This window comes from Scatophagus argus, chromosome 14 (assembly GCF_020382885.2).
Source record: "Scatophagus argus isolate fScaArg1 chromosome 14, fScaArg1.pri, whole genome shotgun sequence".
NCBI classification, from domain to species: Eukaryota; Metazoa; Chordata; class Actinopteri; family Scatophagidae; genus Scatophagus; species Scatophagus argus.
In genome coordinates this window covers 22,225,520-22,241,546 of record NC_058506.1, presented here as the reverse complement: position 1 = coordinate 22,241,546, position 16,027 = coordinate 22,225,520, and the positions used below count along the sequence as shown (strand labels likewise).

At 46.5% G+C, this 16,027-nt stretch overlaps 6 non-coding genes across 6 annotated transcripts; 2 read left to right on the top strand and 4 right to left on the bottom strand.

Moving 5' to 3' along the window:
* Nucleotides 1–822: 822 nt before the first annotated feature.
* trnay-gua lies at nt 823–911 on the bottom strand. Its single transcript is given in 2 exon segments — nt 823–858; nt 875–911. It is a non-coding gene; the product is annotated as a tRNA-Tyr (tRNA).
* A 249-nt stretch (nt 912–1,160) lies between these two features.
* Nucleotides 1,161–1,242, bottom strand: trnas-gcu. Its single transcript has one exon. It is a non-coding gene; the product is annotated as a tRNA-Ser (tRNA).
* Nucleotides 1,243–1,366: 124 nt separating this feature from the next.
* Nucleotides 1,367–1,439, top strand: trnaa-agc. Its single transcript has one exon. It is a non-coding gene; the product is annotated as a tRNA-Ala (tRNA).
* A 607-nt stretch (nt 1,440–2,046) lies between these two features.
* On the bottom strand, nt 2,047–2,135 carry trnay-gua. The gene is given in 2 exon segments: nt 2,047–2,082; nt 2,099–2,135. It is a non-coding gene; the product is annotated as a tRNA-Tyr (tRNA).
* A 247-nt stretch (nt 2,136–2,382) lies between these two features.
* Nucleotides 2,383–2,464, bottom strand: trnas-gcu. The gene has a single exon. It is a non-coding gene; the product is annotated as a tRNA-Ser (tRNA).
* A 124-nt stretch (nt 2,465–2,588) lies between these two features.
* Nucleotides 2,589–2,661, top strand: trnaa-agc. The gene has a single exon. It is a non-coding gene; the product is annotated as a tRNA-Ala (tRNA).
* Nucleotides 2,662–16,027: the final 13,366 nt, after the last annotated feature.

Sequence of the window (16,027 nt, the reverse complement as noted above, 5' to 3'; positions counted from 1 at the left end):
CTGCTCAGTCGAGGGTGAAAATAAAGTCCACCTGTGTGAGGAAACACCTGGGAAAGCATCAGACCATCCATCAGGTCACCAGGAACAATGCTCAGCTTCACCTCGTTCTTATGAATCAGCTGTAAACTGGTCGTCTAGTGGTTAGGATTTGGTGCTTTCACCGCCATGGCGTGGGTTCGATTCCCAGTCCGAGAACACATCTTTTCCTCACTGAACTCAGCCCCCCACTAACACCTTCACCCTACACCACACTCCACTGCTCCACCCTGTCCTAACTGAGTACTACGTACTGTCGCACTAGTTCCTCTACCTCACTGCTAATGTAGTTAGCCTACTGCCTATCGCTGTACACACCATACTGTCCATTGCACTAGTGATTTATAGCTAATTTAACATCTGTAAATATCATCTGTAAATTGTGTTATAGTTTCTGCCTACACTGGATGCACATTAAAGCACATATCCATCTGTATAGGATGTTCATAGTACTTAGTTAGTGCTTATTGCACTTCTGGTTAGATGCCAAACTGCGTTTCGTTGCATTGTACTTGTACATGTGTAATGACAATAAAGTTGAATCTAATCTAATCTAATCAAACAAGTAATATTTTACAAGCTGGTGTGCTTTACCATCTTTAGCGGCACAACAGTGATGTGGTCAGGACCGAGTCATGAGCAACCAACAAAATAAAAGATTGAATCAAAATGTACTCATGTTGTTCAGTAATTTTATTTTGTCCGCCCAAACCAAGCAATAAAAAACAAAGCTCTGAAAATGGTTGCTTTTGAAAGTCTCCAGTTTGGGAACCAACAAAAAGCACATCCTTCGAGCCGGAGTTGAACCAGCGACCTAAGGATAGCCGTTACTGCTCACCTACAGTCCTCCGCTCTACCAACTGAGCTATCGAAGGGTGCAGCCTTACTGTCATTGCACAGACTCACATGGACGTGAACACGAGAAGCCATGAAAAAGATTGCTTTGAAATCTTCACAGTCTAAACAGACACCAAAAGGCAGCAGCCCTCACATGGGAGACACCTGAATGACAAACATAGCAGCAAGTATTTGCTTCAAATCAGATGGCAAGTGCAGCGTGAATTTTGACAAAAAGTCATAGCTTTTCAGCACATACACATGGCTGAGGAAAGATAACTCTGTTGCGACGAGGATGGGATTCGAACCCACGCGTGCAGAGCACAATGGATTAGCAGTCCATCGCCTTAACCACTCGGCCACCTCGTCCTGGTGGTGAGAATTGCAGGTGATCAACCAGGGTGGTTTCATATCAGTCAGACAAACTTACACTTCACTCAGCAGTTGCACTTAACTCAGCCGTTCTCACAATCCAAATGGACAATTAACATGTGGGGAATTAGCTCAAATGGTAGAGCGCTCGCTTAGCATGCGAGAGGTAGCGGGATCGATGCCCGCATTCTCCAGTGGAGTTTGTTTTCTTCAGTTCTGCTGAGCAGGTGAAAGTTTGAAAACTGAGACATAAAATGTCTTTGGAGAATCTCAGCTACCAGCTCCCTGTGGAGTTGAGTAAGGGCGATTAAACTTGGTTGTCGACTCTTGAAGATGATTCAGCTCTCATCCAAGAGGTCTGTGTAGATTCTCAGTCAAGCAGGTCATCTTGTGTCGAAGAGCTTAAATAGTGGGGATCGTTAACATCTTGGCTCTTTTAACATTAGTCATTAAGGGCACCTGATGCCAAGTGTGAACGACTGGAGTCACATGAAGCAAAGTGTGGAAGATCCTTCAGTCTCCTGAGAAGGGACGCAGGACAGCGTTGCAGATTGGGGACAAGTGGTGTCAACCTTATAATACACTATGTAAGTAAAACTATCTACTTCAAGTCATTTCAGAACACCTACGCACGACAGTCACAAGCGCCTCATGCTTAAGTGGTATATGCGCCAATGTTGACAGCAGTCACACAGTGTAGCACCGGATGTGGACACGCTTTTGGTGTCAAAATAAATAAAGTAATGAAATCAGCTGCTTTTGCCTTTGTCCAGTCTAACAATAACAACAACAAAAAGCACATCCTTCGAGCCGGAGTCGAACCAGCGACCTAAGGATAGCCGTTACTGCTCACCTACAGTCCTCCGCTCTACCAACTGAGCTATCGAAGGGTGCAGCCTTACTGTCATTGCACAGACTCACATGGACGTGAACACGAGAAGCCATGAAAAAGATTGCTTTGAAATCTTCACAGTCTAAACAGACACCAAAAGGCAGCAGCCCTCACATGGGAGACACCTGAATGACAAACATAGCAGCAAGCATTTGCTTCAAATCAAATGGCAAGTGCAGCATGAATTTTGGCAGAAACATGGCATTTCTGCACATACACATGGCTGAGGAAAGATAACTCTGTTGCGACGAGGATGGGATTCGAACCCACGCGTGCAGAGCACAATGGATTAGCAGTCCATCGCCTTAACCACTCGGCCACCTCGTCCTGGTGGTGAGGATTGCAGGTGATCAACCAGGGTGGTTTCATATCAGTCAGACAAACTTACACTTCACTCAGCAGTTGCACTTAACTCAGTCGTTCTTAGAATCCAAATGGAAAAGTAATGCAAGGGGAATTAGCTCAGATGGTAGAGCGCTCGCTTAGCATGCGAGAGGTAGCGGGATCGATGCCCGCATTCTCCAGTGGTGTTTGTTTTCTGTCTTCTGTTGTGAAAAGAATTAAAACAATATATAAGTCAAGATCCTGCCAAACATCTCTGATGGAGGCTCATGCCACACTGATGTCTGGCCTAAAGGGAATCAAATGTTTCCCTCCATTTTCAATCATTAATGTCAACGTTCATTAAACTTCCTCTGTAAACCACTTGAGCAGAGTCCGTGTTAGGATGAAGATGTAAAAGTTAGTTGCATGTGCACATAACGGCACAGATTGCCGCCTCACCCACCCAAAGCAACATTCACACTCCTGCCAGAGAGCGAACCCCTCAGTCCCCCGTGATCACATGACTTTTCCTGTAGCTCCACCAGGACGCTGTGGCTTTGTGTAGAAGGTCTTGAACTATTTGGTGATTTTGAAAGCTGCTTAAACTGTCGACCTTAACTACGTGTGTGGTGTCACATGATAAGACTTTGACAGACGCCTGCCAGCCAATCAGAAATAAGCATTCATCTACCCCTCTACAGGAAATTGGGAAAAAGTGGAAATTTCAGTCCACAGTCCAATCATGGCCACACTGAAGCTCCACTTGAGCAATCCAGAGTTAAATGCCTTGCTCAAAGGACGTCTTCGTGGGGCAAACAAGGACTGCGTCTTTCTTTCCCACCATCATCACTTCTCTCAGCTTTCCAGGGGATCCAAGTTTTTAAAAACCATCATCGCTTTCCCATCCCAGACAAAAGAAGCCCGTCTCTTCCCTCCTCACCACCATCGTAAATATCTCAGTTCAGAGGCTGACAGCTCAAGCTTGATTCATTTTCACGCATGTACATATTTGGATTGGATCCCTGTCAAAAACAATTATAATAGTCCCCACAGGATTCAACCCCCCACTTCCCTCCTGAGAGGCGTCTGCTGTCAAGACTGCTTGGATGATTTTCTGGAGTCCGGGTGTCCACATCTGTGCCTGATTAGCACAACAATGAGGCCCAGCACCCCCGAATTAATGAGAAGGCATCTTCAGGCTGGGCTCGAGGACCCCACTGACAAAGACGCTATACAACCGCAACACAAGTGTTTTCCTCCAGATCCATTAGGCAGAAACCTGCCACTGCTGCAAAACACTCCTGAGCTGATCACAAAGAAGAGTATGAGCAAAGCAGTAATTCTCATATCCAGAAAATGGTTCTCTGTGATGTAAGAATGTAAACTGGAAAATAAAACGAGGCTGGACGTGGAACCAAAAAGAAAATGAAAACATTCACCCACGGCCAAAATTAGAGGGGAACCCTGACTCTCCAGTGTGCTGCCACTGAACAGTTAAACTTGTGATGCTCTGTTTTTCTGAAGCCAAATTACCAAAAAACTTTCCCATCTGTGCAGCCTGTCGTTAAGGTCACCTCCCCGAGAGTCTGAGAAGCCTTTTGTGTAACATGAAATAAAATTACACGGGAGACGCACTCACAAATATACAGACACATGCTGTATGTTTAAGTTCACTGACGCTCAGACAACAATGGCTCTGTCATTATGTGTGTGTGTGCCTCTTAAAACTATTATTTAGAAGATTTCAGTGATTCTCGACTTGAGAATATCTTCAAGCAACATTCCCTTTGTTTGGAAAGTGATTTAGTTTCTAACTCTCCTCAGTCAGCTCACAGAGACTAAAACTCTGAGCTCTCCTGTCGGTCTCTGTTTAGTTACAATATGAAGTTCATGTCACGTACGACGATGGAGCGTCCGTTCCTGAGTTCAGGAAAACCTGAAGACCATAAAGGAGACAAGCGAGGGATTACAGCAAAAAAGTAAGCGATATCATTTATGGGAGCAGACTTCGCATTTCTGATCCTTCATCATTCTGGGTTCTGGTTTCGTTATTAAACTCATAATATTTGCTGTTAAGTGTATCCTGAAATGAGCAGAGCCTCAGAGGCGGCCTTCATATTTGCGGAAAACAAAATGTTAGGTGACACAATTCCTGTGACTTCTGTCTGTCTTGGCTTACAGGATGGCAACACTTTTGTTATTTTTTGGAGGTGAATGGCAGCAAAGTCAGCCAGTAAGCAGCGTTTACCCAGCCTGGTTGTAAACGGTCAATTAATCTAAATCTCTCAGCGGTTATTGGTCTTCGCTGGCTAAATGAGTGTAGACTTCTCCGCCCTCTTTGGGCTGTAAAAAGAAAATTGGTGTAAGAAAAGGAGACTTGCTGATTGGCACTGGCGCCCTGTGTGGCCTTGGAGGAGTGGAGGGAGTTCGGGGGTGGGTGGGGTGGGCTCCTCCGTCAGACGGGTGGTTTATGAGCCCCCTAATCACCAGGTGTTAAACTCAACAATTAGGAGCTGCTATTTTGTCACCAGTTTATGGCGAGTGGAGATCTAGCTGCTCCGTCAGTCCCTGAGGCAGGGCGGAGGATGGGCTGAGCTGCAGCGTGGGGGTGTGCAGCAGACACAATGATGAATTGAACTGAAAAACAAGTTTGAATGGCTGTGACTGCACAAAGTTGCAGCTTATTTATGTATGGTTTAACAAAGCTTTCAATCCTCACTCTGATCTGCGTCATCAAAGTCACGATCGTCTCTACGTCCTGTCAGTTTGTGTGATCTGCAGGTGTTTTTATGGCCAGTGCTCTTCATGGTGTTTTATTCATAAATGTTCATTTATTAAATTTATTAAAGTTTGACTGGCTGGTACTGTGCAGTATTTAACCCTCTGAGCGCAGAAGTCATCGCATTGCAACAAGCTGCATTACTGCATTAAACAGACTGAACTAAACGTTGCACCAAGTCTTGTTTGTCCTCCCCACCAGGAGTTAGCAGACCTTCACGTTCCCATTCTTCCTCATCTGAGGAAATCCAAGTTGAAACTTGCCCACTTAAAGTGCTAACTGGAATGCATGTGGAAGCAAAGTCCTGCAAAAACACACAAAATGCAGAGAAATCTGTTCACAGCTGATGATGCCTCACATGGAGTATGACGATGTGTCTGTGCATCGCAGCCACGCCTCCACGCATAGCGACGGCGTACCTGAATGTAATGACTCCACCAAACGTTGGGGTGGCAGGGATCTACGAGATCACAGGGTTCCTGTGCAGCAGGCAGCAGTGGTGGTCCAGACAGGGCTGGAAACAGTAATGATTGTGCTTATTAGATCAGTAAATTTAGTCTCTTCATAAACTTTGGGTCGTAGCCAACATTTTTCTCATAAACAGTATGACTTTATCTCTAAGCCCTTTGAAGCTACAGCCTTTTAAACTCTTGGCTAACGTCCAAAGGGTTAAGGCAGGTCCAACTTTCTCCCACTGCAGCATCTCATTGAAGTGAAGGAGGGAGATGTTCTTTGAGACAGTGTGAACGTGAACTGTTGACACACTGAATGGGCTCCGACCTCAAGGCGGGTGCACCTCATCAGGTCCGCTCAGGCCTTGGAGGTGGGAATGTTGCCCGGAGCAGATGACATGCAGCGCTTCATCGACTTCCACCGACTGCCTCCAACCTTCCACCTCACCTGACTTCACTTTCTCTCAGGTAAGCTCAAAAGAGAAATGCCAGGGATTTTCAAACCTTTGCTCCAGGGACCTGAAATGTTTAATATTTCTGTTCTGTGGCATGCAGAGGAGATCAGATCTTCAGGTTCAAACGTGTGCTCATCTTTAGTCTTTAATCATCTTCTCAGCACTTCAAGACCAACACAGTTTGATTGGGAAGATGAGTTTATCAAAGAAAACCAACAGGTTGTAAGATGAAGGAATGAATCTCTGACTGATGGGTGTTTTGTTCTTCCACTTTAGGCTGCTATGAAAGTAAATGACTTCCGCACACTATTTGCACTTTCCTAACAATTATTTGACAACATTTCGATCAAGCAAAGACCTTCTTGTTTAAAAAAAAGTTCACACACATTTTTATCCAAAAAATTCCTGTTATCATCTGCTAATATGCTGGTTATTTTCTCAAATGAATCTGCAGGTTGTTTGTTCTCTAATGTCAGAAAATGGGAACAGATGGCTTTAGATGTCTTTGGGTATGTTGAAAATGCAGATCCCAAAGCAAAGGTTTCCTCCCCTGACCTCAGCTTATCTAACCCTGCCTCACCCTGCCTGACCTGCCCGAACCCTCCTCACCTGATCTGCCTCCCTCAGGTGACGCTGCTCTCACACACCTGCCAGCCGAGGCTGCTCGGAGTTCGAGCCTCCTCGGATCAAACGGATCCTCCTCCCTCGCAGATTCAAAGTCATGCTCTTTTAAAGGTCACTCACTTTTGTGACGTATGGTCAACACATGTGAGGTTTGTATCAAAAGTCTTTCATGGTTTTCTTTCTGCAGGTCAGTATTGGAGAATTGCAAAATCAGAATTATTTTCCTATTGTGAAATATTTGCTCAGAATATGGTTAAAGCTCATTCGCCTGTAGAAAGGCAGCATGCAAAGCCAAACTGCCTGAAACGTGAGCTCATGATTGTCTTTCAGGTGATTTTCAAAAGCTGACCGTGAGACACAAAGTAACCGAGACACAAGACCAGACACTGAATCAGCGCTGCACTCTCATCTCATTGTCGGGAGGAAAGATCAAACTGGACGAGGCACAGCCGGAGACATCGTCTTCTTTATTCCACACATTCTTCTTCTTTGCATGGTGCCTACATTACCCACAATGCACCTTATGGCGTGACGAGCTGCTGGCATTGAGCAAAAGGGACAAGCGTCCCACAGCGGTCACATTTTTGTTTTTCACTGTCAGACTCGTAGTGACATCACCTGAGGCAACTCGTCAGACTTCTCACGAAAAGGATTTTTAGAACTTTGTTTGCACGTACAGCGACTCTCGAGACTTTGAAAATGTCAAGAAAGGTCGCCGTCACTGACGCAGAAAGAGGCTGAATCCCGATGCAGAGTCAAAGCAGGGATTTATTTGATTTATTAATCAAATAAAGAAAAACTCATACAAGCACACACTTACTGTGGACAGGGATCAACAAAAGACTGTGGCAAAATTCATGGCATGAAACCAAAAGACAATACAACACACTGACACAGCTGACTGGGAAGACAAGGACTAAACAGACAAGACAACGAGACACAGGTGACACATTAGGAGGGAGAATCAGGAAAACCAAAAGCAAAGCCACATGAAAACAGGACACACAGGGAAAGAGACACTTTCAAAATAAAACAGGACATGACAAAAACCTTGAACATAAAACATGGAAACACATGACAAGACACACATGAAACACGGACTGAAATCAAAAGACAAAGCATAACGAAAACACCAGGCATGACAGACAGCTGCTTCCGTTAAACTTTAAGGCAAAGGGATGAGTTTTGGGTTTGGACTGTAAAGACTCAAAAGATCCAGTCTTGGAGTGCACAGGATGTGGTGTTTGAAGGTGAGGGCACATCTGGACTTATGAATCATCAGCAGCACGTTATGTCGATAAGCAGCCAGTGAAGCGACTCTTAAAGCCCTCTGCAAACGGGTTAGTTTCCTCTTCAGCTTCCACTGCTTCTGCGGCGCGTTTGACAGGCCAGTAACAAGGGGCAGGTGGTCCTGGCCGTCCAGCTGGGCTCTCCTGGGACAGATCTCAGGTCACAGAGGTCACAGGTCAATGTGAGCGTGTTTGCACATGTGCACTTCCACATACATCGTAGTCTATAGGCAGGCGTGTATAAGAGCAGATATGGGCCCACAGCTGCAGCCCGCCTGATTGGTCCTTTGGGAGAACAACAGGGGAGCTTTTTGTCTTGTCAAACAGTGCACACACACGCACACACACACACACACACACACACACACACACACACACACACACACACACGCACACACACACACACACACACACACAATCACTTTAGTTTTTGGCTTTTCGAAAACAAACATTGCAGAGTTGGAGGATAAGTAGCAGCATCCTCTCAGGAACAGGAAGCACCAGGATGTATGGGAAACGTGGTCTTGGCTTGGAAACATCCGACAGTCGAGCCCATGAGCCCCACGACACCCCGTCTGAAGCGTGTGAATGTCAGCTGTGTGTTCAGGTTATTCCTCCCACTGAACTGGCATCTGTGAGAGTTAGCGGTATGCTACAGGTGTCCTCTCTTCTCGCAGAGCCTTTAGGGATTCGAGCACGCACCTCGATAGAAACGTTTGACATTTAGGGGAATATGCTTGCAGAAAGTTAGATGAAATCACTCTCATGTCTGTATGCTAAATGTGAGGCCTGCAGCCAGCTAACTTAGCTTAGTTAGCTAGACTAGAAACAGGACAAAGCTGCTTAGCCAGGCTCTGTCTGAAGGTATTGTGAGCCACCTGCCAGCCCTTTGAAGCTCACTAATTAACACTTCATGTCTTGTTTCATCTATTTAATGGTTATTTTTACATTGTTGTACTGATAGAAACCAAACAGAAGGCAGCAGTAACAAGCTGAGATTGTTTAATGTTAGCTCAGTGATGTGAGCCCTGGCTTGTCTCACCTCCTGCAGTTGGACTCCAGTGGAAGTGCAGAAAAGCTTCACCATCAGGAGTGTACAGAGTCGATTGTGAACGTCCCACCGTACATGATCTAACACCTTTTCTTCAGGTTGCTCTCCCAGCTCTGGAAGGTGGAGGATCTAAGTGTCTAACTGTCACAGAGGTCGGTTCAGTGGGCGGGGCAGCTGGAAGCCACGCCCACATTCTCTAAGCCACAACTGCCTGGCAAACCGCTTGAACGCATCTCATATGTGAACTGTAAGATCGCAGGTTTCATCAGCGATGGACAGTAATCTCACTTATGCCGTGTGATTTACGGGGAACGTAAAGCTGTTGCAGGTGTGCAGCCCACAGAGAACAAAAGCCTTCAGTGCTAAAGATTCTGCCACGCGTCTCAGGAAGGAACGAGAGGAACTCGAAGAAGCACGGCTGAAGCTTGCTACGCTGGGAGGATGAAAGCTTGACACCAGATGAAGTGACAAAAGTGCATCAAAGCTGAAAACCACCTCACGTTACACACACACACACACACACACACACACACTCTGTGTGACGTGCAGGTAACTCCAAACCACAAGCAGCGTAAGCACACGTGTAAAAGACACACGGAGACCAGAGAGGCACAGTTCAGTATGGAGACTCTCTGAGCTCTTGGCCCCAGTGGTGAACCGTGTAGTTCATGGTGCCACACGTCTTTCCTGTGTTGGTTTATGGATGTGTGGCAACATAAGTGATCCCAGGCCTGTGTGGTAGAGCCGTGACGCAGATCCAGCCAAGGAAAACTCTGCAGACGTGTGTGTGTGTGTGTGTGTGTGTGTGCGTGTCTGTGTGTGTGTGTGTGTGTGTGTGTGTGTGTGCGTGTGTGTTAGTGGTTGGTGTTTCAGATTGTGAGAAAGAAGACATGTTGTTTGTGTGTTGGTGTTTAAACAGAGACAAGCTGTGAGTGTCCAAGGGGTTAAAGTGTTTGCTGTTTTGTGTTTTCTTGACTTCTGAACATTTTGAGAGCATTTTGGTCAGAATCATCGAGTGCAAAGGGAGAACGTTTAAAAAAAAGCATCCCGGCGTTTAGCTGCTTAACTGCCTTTGTGTGTGAATCACAATGTTCGTACATTTATTTAGATTTATTAGAGAACCCGCGTTCTCCTTTCTTTCCCCCCTTGAATTGCAGTCATTATGTCCATTAATTACCTGTGAAATGGCTCTCAGGCCGAGGCAGACTCGCTGCATTCAGGCTGCCAGCAGGCGTTTCGGGTTGGCACCGAGCCGCCGGGCCAAATATCCACGGCAACGCACGCATGCACGTTTAGATTTGATGACCCGCACTGATTTATTGCGACTGCGGGGGGAAAAGCTTCCTTTGTGCGGCGCAGCTCAGAATATGCAGCACGTAATCGAAAGTGAGGAGGAAATTGTGGAGAAAGAAGAAATGAGCTACTGATTATTCCTCAAAGCACTTAAATGATTAATCTGCTTAATCACATCAAGGTTTGGCCATCATTTCTACCAGATGTGATAACACTGTACTCACTCGAATACTGCACTCACGTACAGGTTTGTGCTATTTGTACTTTACTCCAGAGGCAAATGCTGGACTTTTCACTCCACTAGATTTATTCAGTAACTTTATTTATTAGTCTTTTTGCAGATTCAGATTAGTAAAACAAAATATAATGAATAAATACATCTGTTGTTTTGGGTAAATACTGCTTGTTGATTACTTTTAGTTTTAGTTCTGGAAGTAAAGTAAGTAATTTTACTAAGCCGAATCTTAAATGCAGGACTTTTACTTGTAACAAAGTATTTGTACACGAGACATCACAGACGCTGCTAAAAGCTGGCTGACCACTATTGTCTCACCAAAACATCACACTGTTGTCCTCCACGGAGACGTTTTTGACCGATCAGAGTCACCACAGAAACATCAAGTCGACAACAACAACTTGTAAGATAAATATGATTTATAGTTAATGAGCTCAAATATATTGTACAGTCCAGCATCACACACACACACACACACACACACACACACACACACTTGAAGATGGCCACAAGCATTTACACATCCAGTAGCCAACAGCAAATATGCCTGTGATACTCTGACCACACAACTCTGTGGCTGCACCACACACACACACACACACACACACACACACACACACACACACACACACACACACACACACACACACACACACACAAAATAACAATAACTTTCTCCATAGCTGAGCAGCTGATCAGCCTGTCATGATGCACTTTGGGCTCCTGACGTTGTACACATCATGTGTACATTATAAAATGAGAATTTGTAAAACTTTCTGCTAAACTTGCAAATGTGCAAACATAAAACCTTTAATCCAGTATAAAGTAGCCGAAAATGGAAAAGTGAAAAAGTGAAATACCTCAAAACTGTGCTGAAGTACAGTATCGCAGTACCGTGTTGCAGTACCGTGTTGCAGTACCATGTTGCGGTACTGTGTTGCAGTACCATGTTGCAGTGTTGCAGTACCATGTTGCAGTATTGCAGTACAGTGTTGGAGTATTGCAGTACCATGTTGCAGTATTGCAGTACAGTGTTGCAGTATTGCAGCTCAGTTCACATGAGGCTGAATTCACTTTGTGTTTGCAGTCAGTCTCATCAGGCTGCTCTCCTGTCCTTCATACGTCCTCATAATTCACATGATCCGATTCACTCTCCTGTATTTACATTATAATACTGGAGTGTACTTTTGTCTTTTGAGGGGACGGGCCCCTCCCAGCATGCAGTGCGGCGAGGCCCCCGGCAGCAGGCGTCCCCTCAGTGAAAGAGCAGCCAGGTGGAGAAGCCCATTCACTGCAAACTGACCTTGACAGAGTTTGATTGAATCCCGTTTCCTCTCACTGTTTCCCTCCGTGCTCCTCCCCCCTTCACCCTCCTCCTCCTCCTCCTCCCCCGTTCACCCTCCTCCCTCCATCTTTCATTCACCTCCTCTGACTGACATGTCCAGTCAATGTGCTTTTTGTTTCCAGCTTGAGAAGTTTCCGTCCCTCCGTTTCACTCGCTCCTCCGTCCATCTTGTTTATGTCCTGTCTCGGCGCTGCTCTCCGTCTCGTTACGTCATGTCCCTGCGTCCCCGCGTCCCCCACACAGGATGAAGACATTTGTCATGCTCCGCTGATTCCCGCCTGTGTCGTCTTTCTCTCCGTCCCTCCGTGTGTCCCTCTGTTTCCTGTCTGTCTCTCTGTCCTCCTCGTCTGCGTCCTCATTAGTCTCATGTTGCACGTGCTCAGCTCTGATTTTACAACCAAACATTTAAAAACAAAGAATAACAAAGTAAAAGTACACCAAACGTCTCCGGTGGCACCGCAGAACTTAAAGGACTGTGCTGAGTTCAGCATCCCTGATGGTTTTTACGTTCTGGACTTTGGATTCAGAGATTATTTGAAACGTTCAGGCTGAAAGTCATGATTTCTAAAACTGTGAAATATTCACCGTGTGCGTCATTTCACGCGTGTTTCCCAGGCCTTTGCCTGACTTGGTTGCCGTGTTTGGAAACTGCTGGAATTCGAAGTTGCTGTGCGTTAAGTCTGCGATCGGCAACCCGGAAAGCGAAACCAATAACACGATTTTGCTTTTGTATTTCAGACAACGCGAAGCCGACGCTCAGCAGCTCGCCGCCTCCCTCTCACTCCGCCTCCTCACTCTACAGGTGGCTAATGGAGCGTGGAGCCTCAGAGGTGAACTCACCTGGAACAGGGTTTCCATCCTGTCAGCAAGTCAGCGAACTGCACAGCCAAAACAATCCACTTTGAGGCTGAGTCTGATGATGCTCTGTATATTTTCAAACTAACAATGAATTTATGTTTCTGTAGCTTATTTCTCACTTCCGCAGCGTGTATTAATCCGCCCCGGAAAATAGTCCCCGACGAGGGCACCATTTAACCCCCTGAGTTTAGCTGAAAGGGTGGAACAAAGATGGAAACTGAAGTCTGAACGGATGGAGAGGCGAGCTGTAAATTAAATCTTTCATTCATTAACATTTAACATGTCCAGTTTCAGCTTGCAGAGCTCGTCAGCCAATCAGAGCTCAGTGTCATGTGTCAGTGAAAATACCTGAATTATTCAAGAGAAGAAGAAAAGATACCAGGATCACTTGATGCTGTGCCTCTAATTTCATCGTGTTGACTAACCACACGTCTTCCGGTATGACGGCGGTCATCTGAGATGTTTGCGGACGCGTCTGCGTGCGTTCGTGCTGCGTTTCGGGTGAACTTTGCGTCCAGCGGCAGCTGCTGTCAGCCCTGCTTGTGCTCGCTGATGCTGTGCAGCTGCTGGAACAGGACTGCTTATCAAGAAGGCCTCGTGCTCCCTGTGATGTGGTCCTTCAGGCCGCTATCGGGTGAGGAGAGAGGCCGACCCCCCCCACCCCAAACCGCCGCCGACGCCTTCCAGGGCTCCCTGCAGGTGGGCGGCTTTATCACAGGAGGGTGGAGGCTGTGGAGACGTGAATGAGGAGGACGGAGATGAAGCAGACGATCGGACGTACGCAGAACTTCTTTCCTCTGATTAAATAATCTCATTTTGTCTGCTTCCTGCGGTTTGGTGTGTTTTTCGTCTCATTGTCGCGTGGCACAAACGTTGGTTGACTTTGCGCTGAAGTAAACTGAGTGGTCGCCTCCACAGACCACAGAGGAAACTTTTCATCAGCATGCAGACACGCTGGTGTTAAACTGATGTCAGGACCCAACAGGAAGTGAGCTCGCTGAAGCCGCACAGTGGACGGTTTGTCACGCTCACTTTGTGTTCAGTAACTTGTTGCTGCTTCGTGTGCTGCTGCGTTTCCCGCCACACCAAAACAAAACATCTGCACACGAAACCTCGTGAAGCAGCGCAGAGGAATAAGAGAAGCACAGCCTGCATGTGCTGTCAGCACGAGACAAAGCAGGAGGACGTCTGCTGCTCACAGCACTGATAAGCTGAGGTATGTCCAGCACACACACACACTCACGCTGACACACACACTGACACACACACGCTGATAACACTTGGCTCTTTGATGTGGCTCCTCGGGGGAAGTGACTGAGTGGAGGGAAACTGGGAGAATCGGCTTCAGGGATGTTGTTCTGTGCTGTGTTACACACCCCTCAGCCTCTCTGACACTCACACACACTCACTCACACTCACACACACTCACACACACACACACATGATTTAAATCTTATCAGGTCACCTTCATCTGCTTTCCTTTCAGGTGGAAATGCAGTTTGCACACGTCGACGTCTCAGCCCTGCGTGAGTGACGACAGTTCAAAAGTGAGAGCGTCCTCCATGTTTTCTGCATTATATCTGACTTATATTTGACTGAACCTTTAATGTTTTTTGTTTACCCTTTTCTTGTTGTTGTTGTTGTTGAATCGATCTCCATATTCCACATGAGCGAGGTGACAAATAGAACACGATGCTCCTCCATCACCCCAAACGCAAACATCACACGCTGACGTGAACCGTTTCCCCTCTCAAATAAACCCTCATTTTTTACGTGTTTCGCAGGCTGATGTTGTCCTGCCGTTTCCATAGTAACGCCTCACATCTGACACGCAGGTGAGCAGGTGGTCACATGACCTGCGGGTCGTCAGTTGAGTCCTGTCTGTAGGCCACATCGCAGCACATTTTCACTAATGACCTCAAAACCTGTGAGAAGCTCCATTCACACTCACACACACACACACACACACACACACACACACACACACACACACTCACACAAAAGCTCTCACTCCCTCCTACAGGATGTTATGCTGTGAAATTTGAGTATGACATGAAAAAGAAGAGGAGGAAGAAAGAGGGAAAGGTGTGTGTGTGTGTGTGTGTGTGTGTGTGTGTGTGTGTGTCTGTGAGTGTGTGATGTGAGTGTGTGTGAGTGTGTGTGTGTGGGTCTGTGAGTGTGAGTGTGTGTGGGTGTGTGTGTGTAGGTTTATACTTTAATTCATGTAATCCTGATGGGAAAACAGCAGCTCGTGGTGAAATGTGTGTCATCTGAATTTCCTGACATTTTTGGAAGTCAGTGTAGTGATTAGAAGGTGGTGAAAAATGAGTGAATTATAAAAACGTAAATAAAAAAGTCTTAAAAAGTTTTTTCCGGTTTTCTCGTTCACTTGATTCTGTTTCTTCTTCACCTCCACTCGTCTTCTCATCCCACATCAGCGTCTGCCCTGACAGGAAAAATACACTTGACCTCCACATCCTGGTGAGAGGTGACCTCCCCACCTCACACACACATACACACACACACAGACACACACACACACACACACACACACACACACACACGCCACACTGACACACACTCGTCTCTGCCTGATTCCAAACTGAAATACCTGAACAGCCACTCAGTTTACTGCTGTGAAATTTGTTGCAAACAGGGAGGGAAAGAGGAGGAGGGGGAGGGGGAGGAGGGAGGAGGAGGGAGGAGGGAGGGGGAGGAGGAAGAGGAGGAGGAGGAGGGGGGGTAGCAGGAGCAACACATGCTACCAATTTGATGGTAGTGGACGGAGGAGTGGCGGCGGATGCGGGGGCAGGAACAGGCCTACAATCTGGAGACATTAATACCTCAGTAATAGTCACATTCACTTCCACAACCAGGAAACTACAGCTGTGTGTGTGTGTGTGTGTGTGTGTGTGTGTGTGTGTGTGTGTGTGTGTGTGTGAGAGAGAGTGTGTGAGTGAGTGTGTGTAAGTGTGTTTGCTGGGAGGAGAGAGTGGAGAATTGTATACACACACACACACTCACACACACTCACACACACTCACACACACTCTCACACACTCTCACACACACACTCTCTCTCTCTCTCTCTCTTGCTGAGACAGAGCAGACCATAACAGAGCAGTAAAAGGCAGCAGGGCAGAGCAGGACACTGAGAGCCTGACTTCCTGTGCCTCCTGTTCTTC